We start from the raw sequence: 26,608 nt of genomic DNA, 5'->3' as shown, positions 1-26,608 counted from the left end.
GGAGACCTGTTTATGAACGAACTGTCGGAATTGAGGCCAGTCGGTTTTATCATAACGGTGAATAATATGAGATTCGAGCTGTTGTATAGATGGGTGAGCCTTCTTAATGGACAGTTTGATCGGATAAGGACCGCTTCCAATCGTATCAAGAACCTGCAGCTCACAGTCATTTGCAATCGATAAGGAAGTGATTACTACATCCAGGAATGTTTGACTGGCTGGTCTAGTGGGAGCCGGAAGATTGTGAATGTAAAGCTGTAAGGTAGTGGAAATAAATTCCTTAAAACATTTCTTTTCCCTGGCACTTCTGCTATGAATATTTATCTCAGCCATGATGATAATATTTTTAAAATAATGGGCTATATAATCGAAAAACGAGAACGGTATTGGATGACCAGTTCGGATATAGATGGTAGCTACATTAACTGTGAGAGAATGATAATAAATAGAGAAGAAAAGATGTTCAGGTAGATGTGCATATGCAGGAGGATTGTATTGCCGATAAGGAAGTTTTGGTGAAAAGCCAACCAGTACTCTCCTTGAGCGCGGCATGTGCATCATAGTAATCACAACGTTGAAGTTGATAGACGGAAAGTCGCGCAGAAATGGCTGGTTTTAAAGCTGTCTCATTCAGAGCCATAATATCAACTTCTTCTTCTAGCAAGAGAGGCTCGAGAAGTACTTTATGTTGATGAAATGATCTTATGTAACAAAAAGTAAAGTCAAAGCCATTATGTATACTGCCATGTTGGTTTCAGACTGCTGTTTCTAGAGGTGCGATGTGGAAGTGGACAAAATTGCCTGAGTATGTTGCAGTAAAGTGTAGATTGAACAGACTTTTTGCCGTTGAAATGGCAACACGAAGAATGTGCTCGCGTTGGAATGGAAAGACATTTTGGAGTATTATTGTAATGTAACGAAGAAGATCTTCGACAGAGAGAGGCTGAGCGATAGACTGAGTGGGTGGTGTAGTTTTATCGAAGCTTTGTATTGGTACTGTGAGTTCTGGGCGTTCTGGTTGTGCCTGGGGTTTACCTTTATAGCGGTAACTGTAGGTTGGATGATTTTCGTTACACACAGAACAAGTTGGTGATTTTTACAGGATTTTGTATCATGAGGTCCACTACAATACCCGCATTTAGATGCGTTTGGACACTGGTATGTAAAGTGAGAATTGTATGTTTGACATTTCTCACATCGGAGTGGTAGAGGTCCTGTCGTCTTGGAAGGTTCAACACGATGGAGTTTTTTTATAGATAGGAGCTCCATGATCTAATAGATTCTCTAATGAAGTTTGATTTTGAGAGAGAACGCGAACCATGCAAGTGGGGCCATTGCTATTTTTAATGCGAATGCATTTGTTAACGTCAATTCCCTCTTGTTTGAGTTCTTCAAGAACCCCTTCGTCACTTATTTCTGGTATCACTCCTCTGATAACAACTGAGAACATAGGTTGTTTTCGAAGAGGTGGTGGTTGTTTTGTTTTCCTATTTGTTTTGTTTTGTTAGTTTCGCAGTTTTGCCTAAGATCTCGTAAGATGCTTTGTTTCGGAGTGTTTTACAGAAATTTGGGTCCTTAGAACGAATGATAAATCCATTTCGAGTTTTAACGATATTTTTCATACTGGCTCGTGGTAGGTACTTTATAATCTGCAGAAACACCATCTTAGGATGGGTGTACTTGGTGTCGAAATCGGTAAGTAGAAACGTATATATTGGTTCCTTGGCGTTGTAGAAATTAGAAGATGAAGCGGAAGCCGTGTCCATTGCAGAGTCTAAGTTAGTAGTTAGAACAGGAGATCGAAACCTATCGCGAGGCCGTTTACTGGAATGAGCGAAGTCACCAGAATCAGTACGATCTCTGGGTCTAGTTGCTCGCAAACTGGTTTGACTGCCCCATGAAAGATGCCTGGTACGACTGGAACGAGACACATTTTCACGGTTTACTGCAGAAGGACCAGGAGCCGGTGGCCCCACATACGTGGGTAGGTTCCTGTGCCTTGGTCCGAGGACCAGCACAACCTATCCGTGTAATATGACAAGAGTGAGAATTGAAGTTATGAAAATGATGATGATGATGACAATAGTCCAAAAATATAAGCGACCCTCCGAAAGCGTCAACTTTCGTCAATCCTCTAAATAACGTACGTCTGTGATGCTCACAAGTGCGTATGCTACACATGATCCTCGCTAACTGATTAACAGCTATAAGAGAGGCTGGGAATTCATGGTATGATGATTCATTGTTTTTATTTAATTTACCCATTCATTTTGAAATGATTTCTGATTCGATGAGTTTTCTCACATGGTCGTTTTCCGATTGGAATTCCAGTTGAAACTTTGAAAGCGTTTTTACTTTATTCCATTCTGGTTACATGACCTGCCCATCTGAGCCTCCTAGATTTGATGATCCTAACAATGTTTGGTAATCAACAGGTTTCACGTTTAGTAAAAATCTTTCCAAAAGAACTTTGCTTCTGCTTTCTCCTCAATACGTTTTGGAAATATGACATTATCTGCTCATTCCAGACAATGCTATTGGAATTTGTTTGGGCTTTGTTGGGGTGGTACTTCTCGGCAAAGTTTTCGACATCCATCCATTTAGCAAGGATTTCCTTTATAAAGGCTTTGTCTACCTCCTCCTCCTCCTCCTCCTCCAAGTCTGAAGAGGTAGTGTCCAAACAGGATGTATATATACACCATATTGAACTTATTCCAAAGTAGAGATGCAAGGGCTCGAAAAAAAACGGCTTTTTTGAAAAAAAAAACTCGGTTTTTTCTGCTTCGCTTTTTTGCTTGGGAAATTTTGGGCTTTTTTCAAATTTCTGCTTTAAATTAATAAAGCAGACTTTGTTTCGCTTCTCTATAACACAAAAAGTCATTTAATTAGTGGTTGATGCTGATAATAATATAAAACCTCGAATAAACTATGAATTTCAAAAAGATATTTCAAACGATTTTTCTTCAACATATTTACATTACGAATTCCAAAGGATTAACCAATGTATATAATAAGAATTTTTAAATCTCCTATATACAAAAGTAAGCAGAGCTGGCACGAACCATGGTTTGTTTTGAAAATGCCAAAAACCCGTTTTGGGGGGGAATGTTTAAACCAGGCTTTTTTGGTTTAAACCAGTTTTTTTATTTAGATTCTTTGCTTTATGTATTTGTATTACATATTCACAGAAATAAGTTTGTTTCGCCTTGTTGTTATTATGCAACAGCGGGGATATGCCGGAAGAACTCCCATAAGCTTAAAGAAGTCCGGTCAGTAAATTTCTTAAATTGAGAAGCTCCCGCCCTAACCACCGGGAAAATCCCGTCATTACTTGAAATGTAAGACAATAACGGAAAAATCCTATTATTGCTTTGCATATAAAATTTAAAGATCAACGTATCATAATCAGTACGCTAAAACTGAGGTATTAAATTACAAATTTAGTGCGTAGATATCATTGAAAGTCCAATACAAGCTGATGTTGAAATCTACGTAGGCAATCGATAAATTTTGCCAATTTCTATCAATATATTTAAGCAATCTTGGCTTCTTTATAAAACAACAGACATTTAGGCATGAAGGAATATACAATTTGGTTTCGTTTCGTATGTTTAGGATTAACATCCTTACGAAATACCGAGGTTATCAAGGGCAAGACTTTCGCTTAACCCATTCACTGTGGAAGGCGACGGAAAAAAATTCCCTAACCTGCGAATGTCGATTATAGTCGACGTGTTAAAATTTGTCTGTATCTTGGTTTTGTCGATTGTAGTCGCCAAAGGTTTTCTGTGTGATTTCTATTGTTTATCGAAAACAATAGAACACACACACACACACAAAAATGAAGGGTACAACTTTGGCGACTACTCTCGACAAAGCCAAGATACGGACAAACAAATTTTAACACGTCGACTATAGTCGACATTCGCATGTTAAGGAAATTTGGTTCTGTCGACAAAAGTCGTCTTCCTCTGTGAAAGGGTTAAACTGACATCTGAACCGCTACTTGGTTTACGCATGAAAGAAGAGTTATGGTTCGACCGAGAATTGAACATGGGACACCTTGATTAAAAGGTGAAAGGGAAATAAAACTATTGCAGGTGGTTTGATATCTGGAAACGTCATCATGAAGTTCACACGATTCGCATTTTTCGTTCTTTTTATTTTTTTGGTTTAATCCAGTTATTAAAAAAAAATTGGGGTAAATCAGCCAGCCCTAAAAGTAAACACTTCTTTTTAAAAAATACACAAAAAACTAGCAAAATTGTATGTAGTATTTTTACTTCAAAACATTCCATACCCTCTTTTTGAAACAAAATAAAATTAAAATAAAACATAAAAGAAATACTTAGATTTATATGATACACTTAAAAGCTGCACATCTAGAGCTTTTGGTTCTGCATATTCTTGAAATTCTACAGTTAAGTTTTACATAAACACCATCATGGTTTACCCAATCCTCAAGTTTTCTGAATTTTTAACAAGAGGAATTCAACAAATCATTACGGAACTCCTCCCCCCCAAAAGGACTACGGAATATATTTAAGTTAGCTAAATACAACTGCACAACAAAAATGAGTGAGTGATTAGCTTTTGCGCTTCTATCGGGAAGTTCGGGATTCAATCCAGCATTCGACCATTCTGACAAAGCTTTTCTTCATTCCATCTGTGAAGTAGAAATAGTGCGTGTACCGTGAGTTGCCCGACTTCCTTTCTTATTGTTTTTAAATCGTTATGATTACTAATTACCAGACGGTTTTACGAAGGTTAGGGGGGCGGTCTTTCGGACTGAAGCCTGTACCCCAAAGTTACGGAATGTCTGCAACAAACGAAATATCTATTAGTTATGCCTTTACTCATAAACTTTAAGTTACCGTCAAATAAAAATTACAAATGTTTAGAAAAACTAAACATTAGTAAGAAAAACCCTTCCCAAAATACTTTTCAAATCCGCCACTGATTCTCAGTATAAAATGATCTTTAAGGTTGTATCCGGAAGATTATTGCTAAACATATAAACGAAACGAAATATTAGTTATGCCTGCACTCATAAACTTCAAGCACCTCCCAAATAAAATTAGGAGTTTTTTAGAAAACGAAACAATCGGAAAAACCCCTCCTAAAGTACTTTTCTAAATCCGCTTCTGATTATTTGTATAAATTGGTATTCAAGGTTGTGTCCGGAAAATTATTGCTAAATCACTTCACAACTACAGCATAACAGAAATGTGGAAGTACGGTTTGACGGATATATTGAAAAACGTACGCTTTGACGGATAAATAGAAAAACGGGCAAGTTTAACTTTGGCGCTAGAAGCTAGAGTACTAAGCTCTTAGAAATGAAACACGGATGACAAACTAAAATGATCTAGAGAAGAAAAAAATGTCGATAACTCAAAAGTTAAAATAAAGTTAAACAGCCTCTAAAATTGCCCTCAAATACTACATTCTTCATGTTAGTTTTAATTCGTAAAACATGTGCTCCATCCATCTTGATGGTGAATTTCAGAGCGAAATATCGCATTTAGGTCATGGAATTCTTATCTAACTATAGAATATACTATAAAAAAGCTATTTAGGTAGAAAAATCATGAAAATGAAAAAAGCCAAAATTTCCATAATTCTCGTTTTTTTCCCAAAAAAGCCGGCTTTTTATGTGAAAAAAACCATCAATTCAAAAAAGCCGGCTTTTTTGCATCTCTGTTCCAAAGTGAACATATACCCGAAATCATTGTTTCCTCCAGAGGTCTCAGATATTCATTTAACGATTGCTCTGTTATCGTGGAGGTGTTTGTATTTAATGAGTAACCAACTAATTTAACTAGATAGTTAAATTAACTGGTTGTTATTTTGGTTTCTGTAACCAGAGAAGGTAATTATTCAAGTAGGAAATATATATGAGGCACTTAGAATAGCAACAACATATGTGTCAATTGTTAATTTCGAAATATGCAAATTTTTGCTTCAAGTTTCACAAGTTTTATTCGTTTTGTACGGACGTAACGTAAACGCTATACTTGAAATCCTAGTTTTGTATTTCTTTTATAAAATCACTCTCATTAATTATACAGGAAGGTACATAGAATATGTTGGCCAAAAAAGTAAAAATGTAATGTTGGAGCATTTCTTAATGTTCTTCTATTGGCCTCATATTACGGTTGATTCAAATATTTTATTTCTTCAAACATAACTTTGATTTTCTTCCTTTATATTCACTTGATAATATCAAGTATTCATTCTGCAATTAGTTGATATTAAGTTTCGGAAGCTCGTAGGACCACTTTTGTACTAAATTGTTCAATACAAACTCTTGCTCAGTTTTCTTATGCATTCCCGCAATACATGTATCAATCGATTAGTTGCTTCTAGTATTTATTCCAACTCCTCCCCGTCCTCCACATCTCCTTGTCTAAAGCAGTGTGTGTGACGTAATACACTCTTTCCATTCAGCTGAAAAAGAAACAGGAATCAAGTTTACAACGTTATAGCTTTAAAACAGTCTTTTCCATTCGTTTGTTCTGAAATATTTTTAAGAGCCTAAATTAAAGGAAAGTCACACAATCTTCCCAGAGTTTCATAAATATCTTTAGTTTCATTCTTTTCTTTCTTTAAAGAGTGCAAGCTAGTAAGATGCTCCCTAAGAAATCTATGGAAATTGCCAAGAGCTCTAAAATATCTACGGACAGAAACGAGTTTTATTCAATCATTCATTGAATTTCTTTTCAGTAAGTGCAAGCAAATGTTTCAGGGGCGTCATTTGGACAGGTCAGGAGGGTGTAATTCCCCCTCTCTTGAGCTTCATAAATACGTATTTTTTGATCAAATGTATAGTAATATACTAATAAAAAGTGAAAATCTTATGTCGCCGGAGAATCTCTTCCTCCCCCCCCCCCGAATAAAGTCTAAAAGACACTGGTTTTAACAACAAACCTATAGAGTTACGATAGCACATTGCTAAAGAGCTTACATTTGGTTTCAAGAGTCGAAGGTTTGATCTCAAGCCATATGACTTCCTGGGTGACATTGAGAGAGAGAGAGAGAGAGAGAGAGAGAGAGAGAGAGAGGGATTCAAGTATGGAGACAGAGAGGGATGATTTGTATACACAGATTTAGAATTGGGGAAAAAATGATCGGACAGCATTCGTATTATGACGAAAATTCGGATTTTGTGTAAGATAAGAAGGGAAGTTTTCGAACTGCGAGGACCACATTAGGCAGTTGTCGAATTAATGTGGAGAACTCTTTTTAGAGCATCAGATGATTACGAAAGGAGAGAAAGATCTTCAGAACTGAGGAATTAAGATTTTAAAAAGTCTGATTTCGGCGACGGGTTTCGAACCACGAACCTTGTGGTCATCGAACCATGACTTTATCCATTCTGCTACGGAGGATCCTATTACTGGTTCACATACGTTTCCCTTAGCTGCGTTGAAAGCTACCTTAAGGGGATATTCCAAAAGTTGACTCGGTGGATGCGCCGTTCAGATAGGACGTAAACCTCTTGTAACTTAGTTACAATGTGCAAAATGAACTTCCTCTTCTTCAGGACACTTTTTAAAGCTTTAAAATTTGTTAATATTGTTTTAATTAAGTGACATTTGATAGAACCATCTGATAAAGTAGTGCCAAGCCCTGTGCGTCATTGTCTGTTAGGTGAATGGTTAATGTAAGTTACTTTTACGTGGATGGTCCGAGCTTCCAATCAAGACCATTCTTATTGATTATTTTATTTCAGCTACGCTCATACTGTATATTCCACAAGTTCAATTTTGAAATAATGTAGTCACAGCTAGTTTAATTCGAAATAATTTTCCAATATTATATTTGTTACTAAATTTACATGGCACTCCTCACTGTTTGTAGCCCTGCATAAATGCAAAATTGTTTTAAAAGTATATTTTACTTTCAAGTATTATTGATTTTTTTTAAAATTGTCCTTCAAATTTATTTTATAATTATTTTCTATTTCTTAATTATAACATATTTTCTATTTATATTGTATTCTATGTTACACGTATATTATTTATATTTTATGTCTTACCTTTGAAGAGGAGCTTTTGACAATTCAGAGCAGCAGGGACATACACAGGATGCAGGCCATTGCAATCCAGAGCTTTTGCCCCCACGAAATCACTGCTTTTTTTTTGTAAATTTTATCTAATTTTATAGATGATGATACGAGGGGCGGATTCAGGGGAGTGCGTTCGGGCGATCACATCCCCCAGAATAGGGAACTTTTTATACTTTTTATTTTAAAAATAAAACATATCCTAAGATTTGTATTATAAACTTAAATTAAAACCTAAAGTAGATAGGCCTTACTTTCTTAAGAAAGTTAATTCTACAGAAGAGCTACTTCTCCTTTTTTAAATTTGTTTTTTTTTTCTTTTCTTTTCTTTCTCTCTTTTCTTTTCTTTTTTTCTTTTTTTTTGCAATCCGCTCTTACCTTGATTTGACTTCGAACTACCGCCCCTCCCAAACAATCATCCTGGATCCGCCCCTGGATGATAGACATTTTAGTAAAATATGCCCTCAATCGCTGAAATAAATTCCTGTCAAGCTTTTGATCGCTGAAATAAATTTCTGTCTACGGCCCTGCAAAACAGTGACGATTTTAGGGAGTGATCAGTTAGTAATGCCTCCCTGGAGCAACGACACTTCCCCAGAAGTCATATCTCCGATAATTCAGAATGTGATTTGTGCATTATCACTTTTCACTCTCAGTGTCTTGAAACGCACCAAAAAGGAACTGTTCTGAAGTATTTACTGGTTCTACCTATGGCCCCATTTCAATATGGCCAACCTTGGACATATACACATCTGAAATATCACCTTTTATGTCAGTGATCCCGAAAACTATCCATTCGACACAAATATAGGATATTTTCGATTCTTTATTCCTGTCACCCTCCCATTGTCAACTCGAAGCCAACCAAGGCTTATTTTGGACTTAGCAGCATCCACAGTGTCACTTTTCATCTTTGCATATGAATTCGACACTAATTTCGTTCGTATTTGACTACTTTTACATGTCACCTTCACCTCTTGGTAGGGATTTTTTCAGTATCTCGCCCCCACAACTATGGAGAAATTTCAACCAACTAAGTATAATTATAAATTATCATCTGAAACACAACAGTACGGGTGATTTTTTTCGCAGAGGAATTCGTTAACTACTGTTTCAATATCAATGCATTGGCTTTTTTGGTCTGCATGCTGGAGATTGCCAAAGGGCTAAACTTCATCTGCACTATTGTGCAATGAATATAGGTTTTAGTGGTTTAATTCACTGAATACTCGCTTAGATGATGCTCTGGTCACAGGAAAAGTGAGATACAGTTATAAAAGAAAAACGAAACGAAATATTTAAGTTTTACGTCCCACGTTATGCCGACTACGCTAATGGAGACAGTGATGGTGAGAAACGAATGAAATCGTTTAATGAAGAAAGTGGGAGGAAACTGGAGAAACCCGAGAAAACTCATGCACACGGTGTTTGTCTCTAATAAAGTTCATTCAGCGTGAGCTGGGATCGAACCAAGGACCCCATGCACCATAGGTAAAGTTATAAAAGAATAGGGGTCTAAACAAATACGGAACACTACTATCAATGAGAGTTGTATAAGATTAGATTTTTATTTATTTCATTCTAAGTTGAAATTTCAATGAATCTTGATCTTCATTACTGTTCGAAATCCGGACCAACCAGTATTCCCTACTAGGGTAAAGATTAATTGATCGCCAACAGAAATCATAAATCCTCTGTATAACCCCACGTTCCATTATTCCATATACACAATTAAGAGTCCATCGTAACCTACCAGTTAATAAGTTTTCTTCTTATTATTATTATTTTAACACCTCAAAAATATAGGCTCATAATTGAACCACTGATTGGAAAAAGGGAATAAGTACATAAAATATTTTTTCCACTTTTAAGCTTTTCTCACCAATTGCAGTGCTACAATACAAGATTCTTCTTCTTGTCTTAGAGTTTGTCAGTTCTTTTGCTACAATTAATCAGTTATACACGTGTTGAAACAAATACAAATACGCCTCGGGAAGGTTTTTTAGCGTTTCTGAAAACTTAGGTCTGATGTACTTATTCCCTTTTGCTGGAAATAGTTGCTAAAAATAGTTGCTGCAAGGACGTGATAAATCTTTTCGGTAGACTTCACAGTCTATGGCTCCTTCACAACGTCCTTTTCATCTAAGGCTAAGTAGTTATATTTTAGACATTGAGGAAAAAGTGTGAAATTAATTAAAACCCTTCAAAGTGGAGTTACGAATCTTCAATGGACCCCATTTTGCTGTTGGCCTCGCTCAACGCACTCCCGTCACTGTTCAGGGTGCACGATGGAGTTTCTCCCTTTTAGGAATACTTTCTAAGACAGTACTAGTTTTTTTTTAACAGCTGTTTCAATTGAGTTGTATTTGCTAGAACTGTCGCTAGAACTGTTGTATTTGCTAGAACAGAGGAATTCGTTAACTACTGTTTCAATATCAATATATTGTTTTTTTTTTTTTTTTTTTTTTTTTTTTTTTTTTTGCTGTCCATGCTGAAGATTGCCAAAGGGCTAAACTTCATCTGCACTATTGTGCAATGAATATAGGTTTTAGTGGTTTAATTTACTGAATACTCGCTTAGATGTTGCTCTCGTCACAGAAAAAGTGATATACAGTTATAAAAGAAAAATGAAATGAAATATCTAATTTTTACGTTCCACGATTATGCCGACTATGCTAATGGAGAGAGTAATGGTGAGAAATAAATGAAATTGTTTAATGAAAAAAGTGGGAGGAAACGGGAGAAACTCGAGGACACTCATGCACACGGTGTTTGTCCATAATGAAGTTCATTCGGCGTGAGCTGGGATCGAACCAAGGACCCCATGCACCATAGGTAAAGTTATAAAAGAATAGGGGTCTAAACAAATACGGAACACTACTATCAATGAGAGTTATATAAGATTAGGTTTTTAATTATTTCATTCTAAGTTAAAATTTCAATCAATCTTGTTCTTCATTACTGTTCGAAAACTTGAAGTTGTTGCTGCAAGGACGTGATAAATCTTTTCAGTAGACTTCGCAGTCCCCTCCACAGCTTCTTTTTCATGTAAGGCTAAAGTAGTCTCATTTTAGACATCGAGGAAAAATAGTGGAATTACGAATTTTCAATGGGCCCCGTTTTACTCTGGGCTCCCTCAATGCACTGCCGTTAGTTACGTCACTGTTCAGGATGCATGATGCAGCTTCTGCTTTTAGGAATACTTTCTAAGGCAGTACGAGTTTTTTTTAACTGCTGTGTGAATTAAGTTGTATTTGCTAGAATTGTCGGTTAAAGGAAACTAAAGATCCTACGTTTAAACACAAATAATCTCTTTCGAAACTCTAATGGAAAACGAAACAATCGTCCTAAACATGTTACGCTTTTGAAGAGAAAAAGAGCAAAGCAGTAGTTGCACATACGCTTAATAGTGTTTCTTGGATACAAATTTATAACTTACAAAATCATATTCACGTGATGGTTTGATAGATGAAGGGTTAGTAAAAGGAATTCTTACGCTGGTGGTCGTGGGTTCGAATCTCTGCTCTTCTTGTTGCTTTTTTTCTCTTAGCTACACTTAGTTTGTGCATTCCAAACCTCGAAGTTTGGTTTGGATTATTTATGAAAGCAGGTAGAGAATTAATTGTAGTCGAAATTAGTTTCAAATATGAGATTATAATTACATATTTTGTCTTTAACTTATTACGTATCAATTTTTATATCAAATTTTCCAGTATTTATTTAATTCATCTTCCGGTGTAATACAATGAACATTTGCAGAGCGACGTCAGTCGGACGAAAGTACTATATTCCATTGTTACTCTAATATACCTAGGTATTTGTTCATATATTTATAAATTGTTTACTAAGTAAAAACTTATGGCGGTCCACATTATGTGTCATATAATAGACCGTACGAAGGCGGACATAGCAGAAGGCGTATTGCAAATATCCTGGTGATAAAAAGTAGGGGTCTTCTTCACTAGATTCGAACCTCTGTTACAGGCGGTTTTGGTTTACATAGCAAGCATAATACCACTCGGCCACCAAGTCTCGCACGTTAGCCTCTTTATTAATGCAGAACATACTGAGACACTTACATTCATAAAATTTTGTTAATAAGTGGGTCGAATTAGGTAGCCATCGAGAGGGCTGATGATGTTGTGAGCGAGCATTTATTAATAGTGTGTATAGTCCCCTTGGGACTCGATTACAGCTGCCATACGCCGTGGCATTGAATCCACCAGGCGAGAGATATAGCGTTTTGTGCAACAGATCGACCACGAATCTTCAACACGCTCCCAAAAATCATTAGATGTTCGTGGAGGATTGTTCGACCAGGTTTCCCGCAATGTTCTTGCAACAGAGGCCCACATATTTTCAATAGGGTTCAGATCTGCTCCACGATGAACCCAGTTATCTATTTCGACATCAGGTTGCCTGTGCAGCCATGTCTAAACCACATTTGAATTATGTATCGAGCTATTGTCCTGTTGCAAATATAATATGCCGTCACCTACATGAGCTTTTATTTCCGGAAGCGTTTCATCCAGATGTTCCACATACTTGTGGGCGTTTAGGCGACCAGGAATCCTGTAGATTCCTCCGAAATTTGCAGCCTTGCATATCAATGCCCAACAGTGGACAGTTACATGTCCCATTCGACCAGAACGGGAAACGTATTCAGAGGCATACCTTTTTCCAGGGGGCGGTAAACACGCTTCGGCCCGAAGTTTGCACTGGAAAATATTTTTTCGTCTGTGAAAACTACCTCGTCCCACACACGTGCAATATTTAACTGTGCAAACGCCAGACGGTCAACCATGTGGTCTTCTGTTAGTCGCTCCTTAACAGCTGCCCTGTATGATCTCAAACCAAAGGATTTGAGTCTACGACGGACAGTCGTAACATCGCCTGGGAAATTGGTTTCCTCTCGTAACTTTCGGGCAGACATGAAAGGGTGCTCACGGCATTGGGCGATTACACTCTGGTCTTCTTCGGCAGAGGAAACTCTTTGTCGCCCACTTCCTCTTTTACGTCTTACATCTCCTGTTTCCTCATATCTCCTCCACCACCTCCGTGCTGTAGCACGGTTAACGCCATATCTCGCGCCTGCCTCGCTATAGTTCATGCCCGCATGCTCAATTAAAGCAATCACGCTGCTTTTACACAAGCTTCGTAGTGAGCCATTTTCACACCAGAAGCAAAATGATAGCTTTGCTTAGGTGTTTGAACGAAACGTGCTTCATGTGACGTCACGTAACAAGGCGGAGTTTCCTCTCATTGCTGTAGACGATATCGTACGCCCTCTGCTGGGTGTTTCGTGACGGAAAAAGTGCTTTTAAGCAGTTCATGACGACCGCTTTGAAATCAAATGTAAAGTATGAGAATTAAATTTGTCATATCTGTAGTTTCTTGTAGAGACAAAACAAAATTGGAAACCAAAGGTTTAAGAACAACTCAGATTATTAATATAAAACAAGTCAAAGATTATTAACTTGTATTATCATACAAGAAATGCGAGACTTTTGAAACAAAGAAAAATAACTTACAAATTTGCAACTGAAGACAAAAAAAAAAAAAAAAAAAAACTAACTTAAACAAACTAAAGGGTATGAGTAGGGGAATTAATGGGGACGTCAGCAATGAGGCTATATGTCACCGTCTCGATTAACGCGAGGGATGGATTTTACCATTTCACTTTGACGGAATAACGTAGAGGATGGAGAGGAGGGGGAGGATACATAACAGCTATAAATATAAAAATAAAAGTGACAATGTTCGGTGGTGAATAACTCTTGAACTACCCGATCGTTCTCAATCACATTTTAAACATAAATGAAATTCGAACCTGGGAAGCATTTTGTTATTTCATTTTGATATTAGAACTTGCGGAAGAGGAGGGGAGGGTAAATATATGAACATGAATAAAACTTAATAACTCTTGAACAATCAGACTGATCCCAATCAATCAAACATTCAATATAGATAAGGTTCGGACCTGGGATGTTTTCATTTTTTGCCTTGACGGCACAATGTAGGGGAGGGGAAGGGGGGACTATGTAAAAAAATAAAAATAAAAATGCTGTCTTGGTGACTTCATCACGCTTAAACCACCGAACTGATCTTAATCAAATTATCAACATAGATGAGGTTCGGACCTGGGGTAGTTTTTATCATATCCCTCTGATGGTAGAACGTAGGGTAGAAGGAGGGGAGGGGAGATATCTATAAAAATGAATAAAACTTAACAACTCTTGAACCACCTGACCGATCTCGATCTAATTTTCAACATAGACGGCGTTCGGGACTAGAAACTTTTGTTTTAATATTTTCACTTTGACGGTAGAACATAGGAGAGGATAAGAGAAGGGGAGTAAAAATAAATAGAACAACTCTTGAACCATCCAACAGATTTCGATTAAATTTTCAACGTACATGACATTCGGGCCTGGGATAATTTTTGTCATACCGTGCCCCCAACATGGAGTGGGGAGAGGGATACATAAAATTATCGAAAATGACCAATATCAAAGAGTGCTTTAGTAATAGTAAAACCATAACATATTACTATTTTTCTTTAATTTAGCCCAGCGAAATCGGGGTGCGACTTAGATTCGAGGACGTCTTAAGTTCGAGTAGTTATCGAGAAATAATTAAAGATATTAACGTGTTATTGAATTACTTTCCTAATAATAATAATAATAATAATAATAATAATAATAATAACTATTATTATCATTATTATTATTATTATTATTATTAGTAGTAGTAGTAGTAGTAGTAGTAGTAGTATTGAAGATTTGATCATTCAAATATTGAAAGATCAAAATATTCAAATACCTTAAGACAATTAAACGTGTGTCATCGCCGACTAATGATCACCAAAAATTCTAAATTTAAACAAAATATTCACACATGGTTCCGACTTGAGAACCTCCAGATTATTAGCTAGCGCTTTGAGCACAGTTCCATGCTCTATATGCGCTAAATGGTATGTTTTAGTATGTTTAAATTAGATTTCCTTGCCTCCAGTTACAAAATTCTAAGTTAGTATTTTTCGTTCTTTCAAAATTTCTCTCGATTTTTTTTAATCATATAAGTCAATAATCTTTGGCATAGTTTATATTAATAACGTGGTTGTTCTTAAACCTTTCGTTCGCTATTTGGTTTCTTCTCCACACCAAACTACAGATATGGTACGTTTAATTCTCATACTTGTCATTTGGTTTCAAAGCAGTCACCATTATCTGGTAAAGCAATTTTGTTCGCCACGATTCATGAGTTTTGTAACAAAACACGTCAAGAAATGAGTTAAATGAAGGCTGCAAGAGTTTATATCAAAGTTGAGTATTGTGAGCTAGTGACAAGCATGTAATAACGTCTCGTATTTGAAAATAATGTTAGCTACTTTTAATTCACTAACTGGTATTAGATTTAATTCAAGCTTAAAGAATCAGTGTAGCTTAAAGAAACAAAACGTAAGAAGAACGGACGAGATTCGAACCCTGGACCACCAGTACAAAAATCCTGTTCACTAACCCCTCACCTAACAAGCCATCAACTTCTATAAGTTTTAAATTTGCAAGCAAATTATACCATTATACGTTTGTGCAATCAATGTTTTGCTGTTTTCCTCTTCAAGAACGTAACATGTTTACGACGATTCGTTTCGTTTTCCATTAGAGCTTCTAGAGAGATGATTTGTGTTTGAGTATAGGATCTTATGTTTCCTTTAACCGACAGTTCTAGCAAATACAACTCAATTGAAACAGCTGTTAAAAAAAAACTAGTACTGTCTTAGAAAGTATTCCTAAAAGGGAGAAACTCCATCGTGCACCCTGAACAGTGACGGGAGTGCGTTGAGCGAGGCCAACAGCAAAATGGGGTCCATTGAAGATTCGTAACTCCACTTTGAAGGGTTTTAATTAATTTCACACTTTTTCCTCAATGTCTAAAATATAACTACTTAGCCTTAGATGAAAAGGACGTTGTGAAGGAGCCATAGACTGTGAAGTCTACCGAAAAGATTTATCACGTCCTTGCAGCAACTATTTTTAGCAACTATTTCCAGCAAAAGGGAATAAGTACATCAGACCTAAGTTTTCAGAAACGCTAAAAAACCTTCCCGAGGCGTATTTGTATTTGTTTCAACACGTGTATAACTGATTAATTGTAGCAAAAGAACTGACAAACTCTAAGACAAGAAGAAGAATCTTGTATTGTAGCACTGCAATTGGTGAGAAAAGCTTAAAAGTGGAAAAAATATTTTATGTACTTATTCCCTTTTTCCAATCAGTGGTTCAATTATGAGCCTATATTTTTGAGGTGTTAAAATAATAATAATAAGAAGAAAACTTATTAACTGGTAGGTTACGATGGACTCTTAATTGTGTATATGGAATAATGGAACGTGGGGTTATACAGAGGATTTATGATTTCTGTTGGCGATCAATTAATCTTTACCCTAGTAGGGAATACTGGTTGGTCCGGATTTCGAACAGTAATGAAGATCAAGATTCATTGAAATTTCAACTTAGAATGAAATAAATAAAAATCTAATCTTATACAACTCTCATTGATAGTAGTGTTCCGTATTTGTTTAGACCCCTATTCTTTTATAACTTTACCTATGGTGCATGGGGTCCTTGGTTCGATCCCAGCTCACGCTGAATGAACTTTATTAGAGACAAACACCGTGTGCATGAGTTTTCTCGGGTTTCTCCAGTTTCCTCCCACTTTCTTCATTAAACGATTTCATTCGTTTCTCACCATCACTGTCTCCATTAGCGTAGTCGGCATAACGTGGGACGTAAAACTTAAATATTTCGTTTCGTTTTTCTTTTATAACTGTATCTCACTTTTCCTGTGACCAGAGCATCATCTAAGCGAGTATTCAGTGAATTAAACCACTAAAACCTATATTCATTGCACAATAGTGCAGATGAAGTTTAGCCCTTTGGCAATCTCCAGCATGCAGACCAAAAAAGCCAATGCATTGATATTGAAACAGTAGTTAACGAATTCCTCTGCGAAAAAAATCACCCGTACTGTTGTGTTTCAGATGATAATTTATAATTATACTTAGTTGGTTGAAATTTCTCCATAGTTGTGGGGGCGAGATACTGAAAAAATCCCTACCAAGAGGTGAAGGTGACATGTAAAAGTAGTCAAATACGAACGAAATTAGTGTCGAATTCATATGCAAAGATGAAAAGTGACACTGTGGATGCTGCTAAGTCCAAAATAAGCCTTGGTTGGCTTCGAGTTGACAATGGGAGGGTGACAGGAATAAAGAATCGAAAATATCCTATATTTGTGTCGAATGGATAGTTTTCGGGATCACTGACATAAAAGGTGATATTTCAGATGTGTATATGTCCAAGGTTGGCCATATTGAAATGGGGCCATAGGGAGAACCAGTAAATACTTCAGAACAGTTCCTTTTTGGTGCGTTTCAAGACACTGAGAGTGAAAAGTGATAATGCACAAATCACATTCTGAATTATCGGAGATATGACTTCTGGGGAAGTGTCGTTGCTCCAGGGAGGCATTACTAACTGATCACTCCCTAAAATCGTCACTGTTTTGCAGGGCCGTAGACAGAAATTTATTTCAGCGATCAAAAGCTTGACAGGAATTTATTTCAGCGATTGAGGGCATATTTTACTAAAATGTCTATCATCCAGGGGCGGATCCAGGATGATTGTTTGGGAGGGGCGGTCGTTCAAAGTCAAATCAAGGTAAGAGCGGATTGCAAAAAAAAGAAAAAAAGAAAAGAAAAGAGAGAAAGAAAAGAAAAGAAAAAAAAACAAATTTAAAAAAGGAGAAGTAGCTCTTCTGTAGAATTAACTTTCTTAAGAAAGTAAGGCCTATCTACTTTAGGTTTTAATTTAAGTTTATAATACAAATCTTAGGATATGTTTTATTTTTAAAATAAAAAGTATAAAAAGTTCCCTATTCTGGGGGATGTGATCGCCCGAACGCACTCCCCTGAATCCGCCCCTCGTATCATCATCTATAAAATTAGATAAAATTTACAAAAAAAAAGCAGTGATTTCGTGGGGGCAAAAGCTCTGGATTGCAATGGCCTGCATCCTGTGTATGTCCCTGCTGCTCTGAATTGTCAAAAGCTCCTCTTCAAAGGTAAGACATAAAATATAAATAATATACGTGTAACATAGAATACAATATAAATAGAAAATATGTTATAATTAAGAAATAGAAAATAATTATAAAATAAATTTGAAGGACAATTTTTAAAAAAAATCAATAATACTTGAAAGTAAAATATACTTTTAAAACAATTTTGCATTTATGCAGGGCTACAAACAGTGAGGAGTGCCATGTAAATTTAGTAACAAATATAATATTGGAAAATTATTTCGAATTAAACTAGCTGTGACTACATTATTTCAAAATTGAACTTGTGGAATATACAGTATGAGCGTAGCTGAAATAAAATAATCAATAAGAATGGTCTTGATTGGAAGCTCGGACCATCCACGTAAAAGTAACTTACATTAACCATTCACCTAACAGACAATGACGCACAGGGCTTGGCACTACTTTATCAGATGGTTCTATCAAATGTCACTTAATTAAAACAATATTAACAAATTTTAAAGCTTTAAAAAGTGTCCTGAAGAAGAGGAAGTTCATTTTGCACATTGTAACTAAGTTACAAGAGGTTTACGTCCTATCTGAACGGCGCATCCACCGAGTCAACTTTTGGAATATCCCCTTAAGGTAGCTTTCAACGCAGCTAAGGGAAACGTATGTGAACCAGTAATAGGATCCTCCGTAGCAGAATGGATAAAGTCATGGTTCGATGACCACAAGGTTCGTGGTTCGAAACCCGTCGCCGAAATCAGACTTTTTAAAATCTTAATTCCTCAGTTCTGAAGATCTTTCTCTCCTTTCGTAATCATCTGATGCTCTAAAAAGAGTTCTCCACATTAATTCGACAACTGCCTAATGTGGTCCTCGCAGTTCGAAAACTTCCCTTCTTATCTTACACAAAATCCGAATTTTCGTCATAATACGAATGCTGTCCGATCATTTTTTCCCCAATTCTAAATCTGTGTATACAAATCATCCCTCTCTGTCTCCATACTTGAATCCCTCTCTCTCTCTCTCTCTCTCTCTCTCTCAATGTCACCCAGGAAGTCATATGGCTTGAGATCAAACCTTCGACTCTTGAAACCAAATGTAAGCTCTTTAGCAATGTGCTATCGTAACTCTATAGGTTTGTTGTTAAAACCAGTGTCTTTTAGACTTTATTCGGGGGGGGGGGGGAGGAAGAGATTCTCCGGCGACATAAGATTTTCACTTTTTATTAGTGTATTACTATACATTTGATCAAAAAATACGTATTTATGAAGCTCAAGAGAGGGGGAATTACACCCTCCTGTCCTGTCCAAATGACGCCCCTGAAACATTTGCTTGCACTTACTGAAAAGAAATTCAATGAATGATTGAATAAAACTCGTTTCTGTCCGTAGATATTTTAGAGCTCTTGGCAATTTCCATAGATTTCTTAGGGAGCATCTTACTAGCTTGCACTCTTTAAAGAAAGAAAAGAATGAAACTAAAGATATTTATGAAACTCTGGGAAAATTGTGTGACTTTCCTTTAATTTAGGCTCTTAAAAATATTTCAGAACAAACGAATGGAAAAGACTGTTTTAAAGCTATAACGTTGTAAACTTGATTCCTGTTTCTTTTTCAGCTGAATGGAAAGAGTGTATTACGTCACACACACTGCTTTAGACAAGGAGATGTGGAGGACGGGGAGGAGTTGGAATAAATACTAGAAGCAACTAATCGATTGATACATGTATTGCGGGAATGCATAAGAAAACTGGGAAAGAGTTTGTTATTAATTTGGACTTAGAATTTTTGTAACAAATTTTATGCCGCGGACTGTACATTCTTTTTATTTTCGTATCAGTCAATAAGTAAATAAAAGTCGCTTTGTTACCCCTTTGTAAGTTCGTACATACCAGTGTTGGGAAGTAACGTAACGCAAGTAACGCGTTACTTGTAACGCGTTACTTTTTAAGTAACGTTTTTAGTAACGCGTTACATTTTTTCCAAAGTAACTGTAACGGTAACGCGTTACAAACTTTTAAATAACGTATCTAGTTTGAGTTACTTTTTTCGCGTTACATTTCGGATGAGTAACTACAATATATGTATATTTTTTCTGAAACAAATGTTTCTTTCCTGTAAGTGAATTTCTCAGAATAAAACAATCGAGCGTGAACTACGTATGTCAGTGACCGACAGTCACAGACACACAGAGAAACAGATAAATTTGTAGTGCCACTTGTTTTTTGAAGATGAGGACAGCCTTTGGGAAATCACGTGTACTGATTGCAAGCACCTGGAAGATTTTGTCGTAAATTTCGGCAGCTCCAAATCAATGCATTCAGTGAATGAGCTAGGAGTGCAATGATACTGGTGTTGTTTTTATAAAGATGGAGAACGAAAATATTTTCCTGTTCGAACATTTGAAAGAATACTTTTTTCTTAAGAGCTGAGAATGATGGTGGACAGAATTTAAAAGTAAAGTGTCTGAAGTGCCCCGGCGGAAAATATTTATCAACAACTAGGGTGCCATAATTAACGATTTACATTAAGGGGTTAATATGAATAAACTGTTTTGATGAGCAGACATACTTTATTACTAGACAATAGTTTGCTGATGATATGTAATATTGGAGTTCTTTCAGATCAGTTTGCTTATCCTAGAGTCCCGATGATTATAGAGTAGTGTAATGTTTCTCTATATTCTTTATGTTTAATTTTACATAACAACATTGTTATTATTATATAATTAGTTTAGGAGAATAATTATAAGCAACCATTTTTTCTAACGTATAGGGATGAGCACGAGTCAAGCTAAACCGGTGATAACCGAAACAAGCAACTAATGTATGTTTGCTAATTTTGTACTGCAACCAGCGTACTGAGTTGACAAGATGGTACAGTCAATGAAAACTATAGGAGGATACGATGCAAGGAGTAATGTGTCAGGAGCCTTCATGTCTCATGTATCTATTGTTAAAAATAATCAAGAAAAGTTCAGAGTTACATGCGAAAATACCCAGAACAATGAGGTGTGACATTTTCTCTTCTTGGCCAGTTTTCGCATGTCGGAAGAGCATAGCGTTAGTCCTCAGCTATTCCAATCGTCGAGGAAAACGAGACTAGAATTTTGAACAATGTTGGTAGCTAGTTTGAAAACAAGAGAGAGGTAGTCCTTACACTCAGATACCTTCACCCATTTCATGTAAATAAACTTCCCCAAGTAATTCTTTATTCTTGTACAAATTTTCTTGAACATATTGTTATCGAAATATGTAGTGTAGGTTAATTTGTATATTTTAGTATATTTCTAATATTTAGAAACCAGGCTTATTTAAATTGTGGTCGTATCTCCGGGTAGTCACTCCAGGGTAGATGCATATTATTCGGAATGGCAATAGCATGGTAGCCACTAGCAGAGGACGCCTTGAGTAGAAAACATATCAACAATGGCCAAAATCAGGTGTATGATATATGTTTTGTATAAATTTCAGTGTGATAATCGGAGTAAATATGGTGTGACAGACATCAAATGAAAGTTAAGAATTGTGTCTTAACAGTGCAAGTGGTGGAAAGACTAAAAAAAGCTCTAATAAGTTTGTAAATAACGTGCGAAACAAGAGTAGTGAAAAATCTAGGTCACTCAGTTCAAAGAACTGCAGTTGCAACTCTCTCACTTCAACCAACCCCCGTCGTAAAATTTAACGAAACTTGGAGGCGAGCCCATGAAAAGGGGAGAACGAGGGTTTGTTTTAAAAGCAAGTACTGGGGTAAAGAAGGGTAATTCGGTGTTTGTCTTGCAGCTGTCGAGATCGAAACCCTTGAGTTAAATCCTTGGAAGTTCGCGCCTTATATTGTTAAAAACGTCAGCATGTACTTTCTGTTTGTGTGAAGCAGAGCCATAAGTTAAGTACTTTTTGTCAATGTAAAATTATGAGTTAGTGTTATTAGCCGGAGTGCTAAAAACTTAACACTTCCAAAGTAACCAGAAATTTTGTGTAAAACACACCGTTAATTCGATTACAAAGTGCTATTTTCAAGGTAACGAAATGAACACAGAACATTCTCCGTAGGTGGTCAACACCAAGTACATTTACGATGGTGCTTCAGTCTTGTTTGCAGTAAACAGTGTCATCTTCCTTTCTGTTATAAAGGGGATGAAAACAGATAGTCGAAATATAGCCGATGTACACTCAGCTGGAGCGCGATAACTTGGAAATTTCGCGAGATGGTGAGAAATCTTTGAAAAGATATCAGGAGTGCATCCAGTGAAAAGACATGCACAGCAGAGTGAATTTGGGATCGCAATCATATTCCCAATCCTGAGGACGGGTCTCTTACTGCTAGAAGGACTTGTTATTTGCAGTAAGGTGACCAGATTGCAGTAGTGTCTCCGAGAACTTCAGGGTCTCCAAGAAATTCAATCAACCAGGAGATTGTCCCATTATTGGGAAGAAATGAGACCAACGAGGGAGCACCATAGCTACTTGGACCAACTACAGTGAAGAAGGTGGAAGACAGCGAGGGACCAGAAAACGTGTCATCGGAATAAAAAGAAACGTATACAAACATTCGAAAAGTCAAAAGAAAAGGAATTAATTTCGAAAACGAGTGAAAATTAATATTTTTTCTGTAAATACGAGTGTATAGAATTTTCGTTTGTTCTGAATTAAAATCTGTTCTCCATGGAAGTTGTTGTGGTACCTTTTTCACCAAGAATTCCTCTCAGGTGTGTGGCAAAGATTTATGTAATATATTTCTTTCCAGCTGCTTGGAGATACGAAGAGCCATCAGGGCATGATTGCAACTACCATACGTGTTAGTTATGTGAGTGATATTATTGGTACACCAAACCTGAAGTAAAACCACAGAGTGCATGAAACCAAGTCTCATAGCATATTATTTACTTAAAGTAAGCATCATTTTGTACAGATTAATCAGTTTTATCATAAAATTGTAAATAAGCTTAAAGCTTGCTCTACCGCATACATTTTTCTTTATTTTTTATTTTATTCATAACTTAAAATTCTTCATTCACATAATTTTTTATGCAAATTGTGTCATCCTTCAGCCGTATCATTCACTTGGCACTCACTAGTCGTCCCCTTCCACACTCTTCACACCGTACTGCGTATTCATATCAATTCACACTCTGTTACAACTTAAATCTTTTATCTGGTTTCCTGTATAGTAATTAAACCCTAGCAATATTACACCCTAGTAAAACATATTATTTCGGTAAGACTGTTACCGTTATTTTTCAGTCATTATCAGGGCCCGGATCTTGTTGACCTAAAATTTTCTAAAATGTGACCTATGAAATGACACTAAAATTCCTGTAAAATGACCCTAAAATTCACAAAAATTGACCTTAAAATGTGCGTTTTCTTAAAAAGTTTATTTCGTTAAACATCGACATTTTCTTAATATCTATTGGATTTTAATTACCATTTGTCACTCATTTTCAAAAGTTTTGTTTCTGTTAGTTGCAGTCCATTGTGCGGTATTCTACATACTGATGGTCGTGTGCACCAACGAAGTTCAACTGTTGAACGAGGGTCATAACCAAGCTTGGTGAAAATGTCTGATACACCAACAACGTTCAAGGTGAAGTCTCATTAAAATTATGGATAAACTTGGTTTTAGCTTGAACGGCCGAATTTGTTGGTTTAAACTTCGTTTGATCGAAGTCAGTCTGTTTACATTCAATAATGCATTTGTATTTTTCCACTAACGAAATTACAATACATTTTTCGTGTTCGGAAAAATGTTTTGCTCGTGGTTTCATTACTTTACCATCACAATTACGATCACTGAAATTAGACTATGCACACAAACTCGAAAAGACTGGCACGCGGTATGCTTTCTTCATTTGTTACTTTGTTAAACGAAGATTAGAGACAAAAGGCGACAACCAATCAGAGTCGATTTTACAAATTGACCGAAGTTTACTTAAACTTCGACTTTCAATGGTACAACGAAGTCCTGCAACAACGTTTTAACTTGAAAGTTTACTGTTGAACGCGTTTGAGTGAACGCTCGTTTAAACTTCGTTGGTGCACACGGCTGTGAAAGTGTCAATCCACTCCCGAGTTGAAACTAGGAAGCACACTTGAAGAACAGAATTTCGCAAGTGTAGACTGTATACACAAGAATAATAGATAAAAACCCTGTTTAAAATCTTTGTACGTCTTCTAATCCATTTTTAGTTATTCACGTGATCACATCCTTTGTGGTCAACAACAAAAAATTATCTGTTTAGCCACCTACCAACTCCTACCCCTCGTCAACCAGCTACAGCTTAGTGTTCATTAGCTTTTTAGGAATGCAGTTTTCCATCCCGATAGTCAGAAAGCAGGAAAAGAGATAACCTAATTTTGTATTTTTCAAATTTGTAAAGAGTGTTCATTTTACGATTTCCTTATGTAGAGGAAAAAGACTACAAAAGACCATAAGTGACCTGAAAGTTACCTTAAAATATTAAAAAATGACCTGAAACTTCAAAACGGCAAAAAGTGACCAAAAGTTGACCCTAAAAATATATACTTTCAGAAGCTTGAGTTGACGGATAACGTTTTTATTTGAACTTGCCTTGTCCTATGCGTAACAGTAAAAAGTTGACTTGTCAACAAGATCCGGGCCCTGGTCATTATTATATTATAAATTAAACACTATTTCATTCTCGTTTATAAGAAATGAGAAAATCTCATAAATGGGAATCTGAAAATTTGCCTTGAGCTCAGAAATGAAAACACGTTTGAAAATAATGAGACATTTTGTCTCAAATTATGGGTAAAATTAATTATTTTGTTTTGAACATGCATTTTTCTCATTTCTGAGCAAGGAAATTTTTAAGAGTGTACGTAAGATGGGATTTTGTTTTAAATTAATCTTGACCTAATTCAATAATATGATAGTTATGAAGCTAGAAGTACTAATAATGAGAGAACTAAACGAGCTTAAACATTCTCTAGACATTAAACCATGTAACTGCTGCAAAACCAAAATAAAGTATTGAAAAGAATGTCAAACGAAAATTTTTAAAAATTAGGATTTAATGAACAGATCTCATATCAATTCATACAGTGGCGGCTAATGTTAATGTTGCAGCGTTGCGCAACGACCAAAGTATTTCAAGAAAAAAAATATTATCAATAGTAGTAAAGAACAGAAAAATACTTTTTAGTACTCGCACATATACACTTTAAATAACATATTTTTTACTTCTGTAACTGTCCGTTCCGTTAATCCATTTTAAAAAGCGAAAAATAATCCGTCACTGAGTCTCTAATTTATATTCGGGGCCGCGGTGGCTCAGTGGTACAGCGTTCACCTCTGGTGCTAGGGGTCCCGGGCTCGATCCCAGCCCCCGCCAAGTGAACATTGTGGTGGACAAACACCGTGTGCGTGGGTTTTCTCGGGGTTCTCCCGTTTCCTCCCACTTTATTCGTTCCACCATTTCATTCATTACTCATCATCACCGTCTCCTTTAGCCTAACCGGCATAACTGTGGGTCGTAAAACTCAAAAATTTCATTTCATTTCTAATTTATATTGTGTTGCAGCGAACATACAACGACCAGATTCCTTCAGTGCGGGAATTGGAGCGAATGTTAAGTCTGCTTTCCCCTATCTCAGAAGTTAAAGGGACTGGTCGTTGCAGTGCTTCTGTAACACAGCAGGGTTTCCAGTGAACGAGAAGGTTTATCGCGCTAAATAAGATTTCTAAATTTTATTTCACTAGCAATTAACAAATGGAATTTGTTTTTATGCATTCATATTTTTAAATTACAGGACCATACTGAAGCAAATCAATATAATGACAATTTTAAAAAAGCGATTGCAGAATTACAAAATAAGAAAGAAAATATCTAGTAGAGCAGAAAACAAATGAAAGTAGACCCGCATTTACAAGTTAATTCTTAGCTTATATTGATAATGAAGGCTTCTTCCACAGTAATTTGTGATTCAAATATTAAAAAGTCAGTATGTAGAATCGGCCCCTCCCTCTGTGGATAGAAGTATATTTTATACTCTTGATAATTTCCACATAAAACTGTATGATGGGGAACGACACATCGAATTTGGGACTAGTTAGCAATGCTCAGGGGCGTAGCCACGAGGGGGGGCCACCGGATCCGGACCTCCCAAAAATTTCGAAACTTGACTTTCTAGACATTTGTAGACTTTTCTAACGAACTATACTTGTTTAACAGAGAAACGATTGATGTAGGCTAAATATTTTATTTTACGCCTCATCATGTACTCTCTATTTTCTTAAAAACAATTGTTTTATCACTTTTTGCTAAGAATATAGGTGACAGTTATTACTTATCGTCTTTTCGGATGCAGAATAAGAAAGGTATATATTGCATAGACGTATCGAACCCCTTCCAACACACATTTCTGGGTGTAGAACTGACAGTGCTGTTTGTTTTGATGTTCTTCGACTTTTACCTTCTGTTAGGTAT

The sequence above is a fragment of the Thermobia domestica genome, chromosome 10 (genome assembly GCF_964235325.1).
Source record: "Thermobia domestica chromosome 10, izTheDome1.hap1.1, whole genome shotgun sequence".
Classification (NCBI taxonomy): domain Eukaryota; kingdom Metazoa; phylum Arthropoda; class Insecta; order Zygentoma; family Lepismatidae; genus Thermobia; species Thermobia domestica.
The sequence above is the reverse complement of the archived record's forward strand: the minus strand, read 5'-3'. Positions refer to the sequence as shown.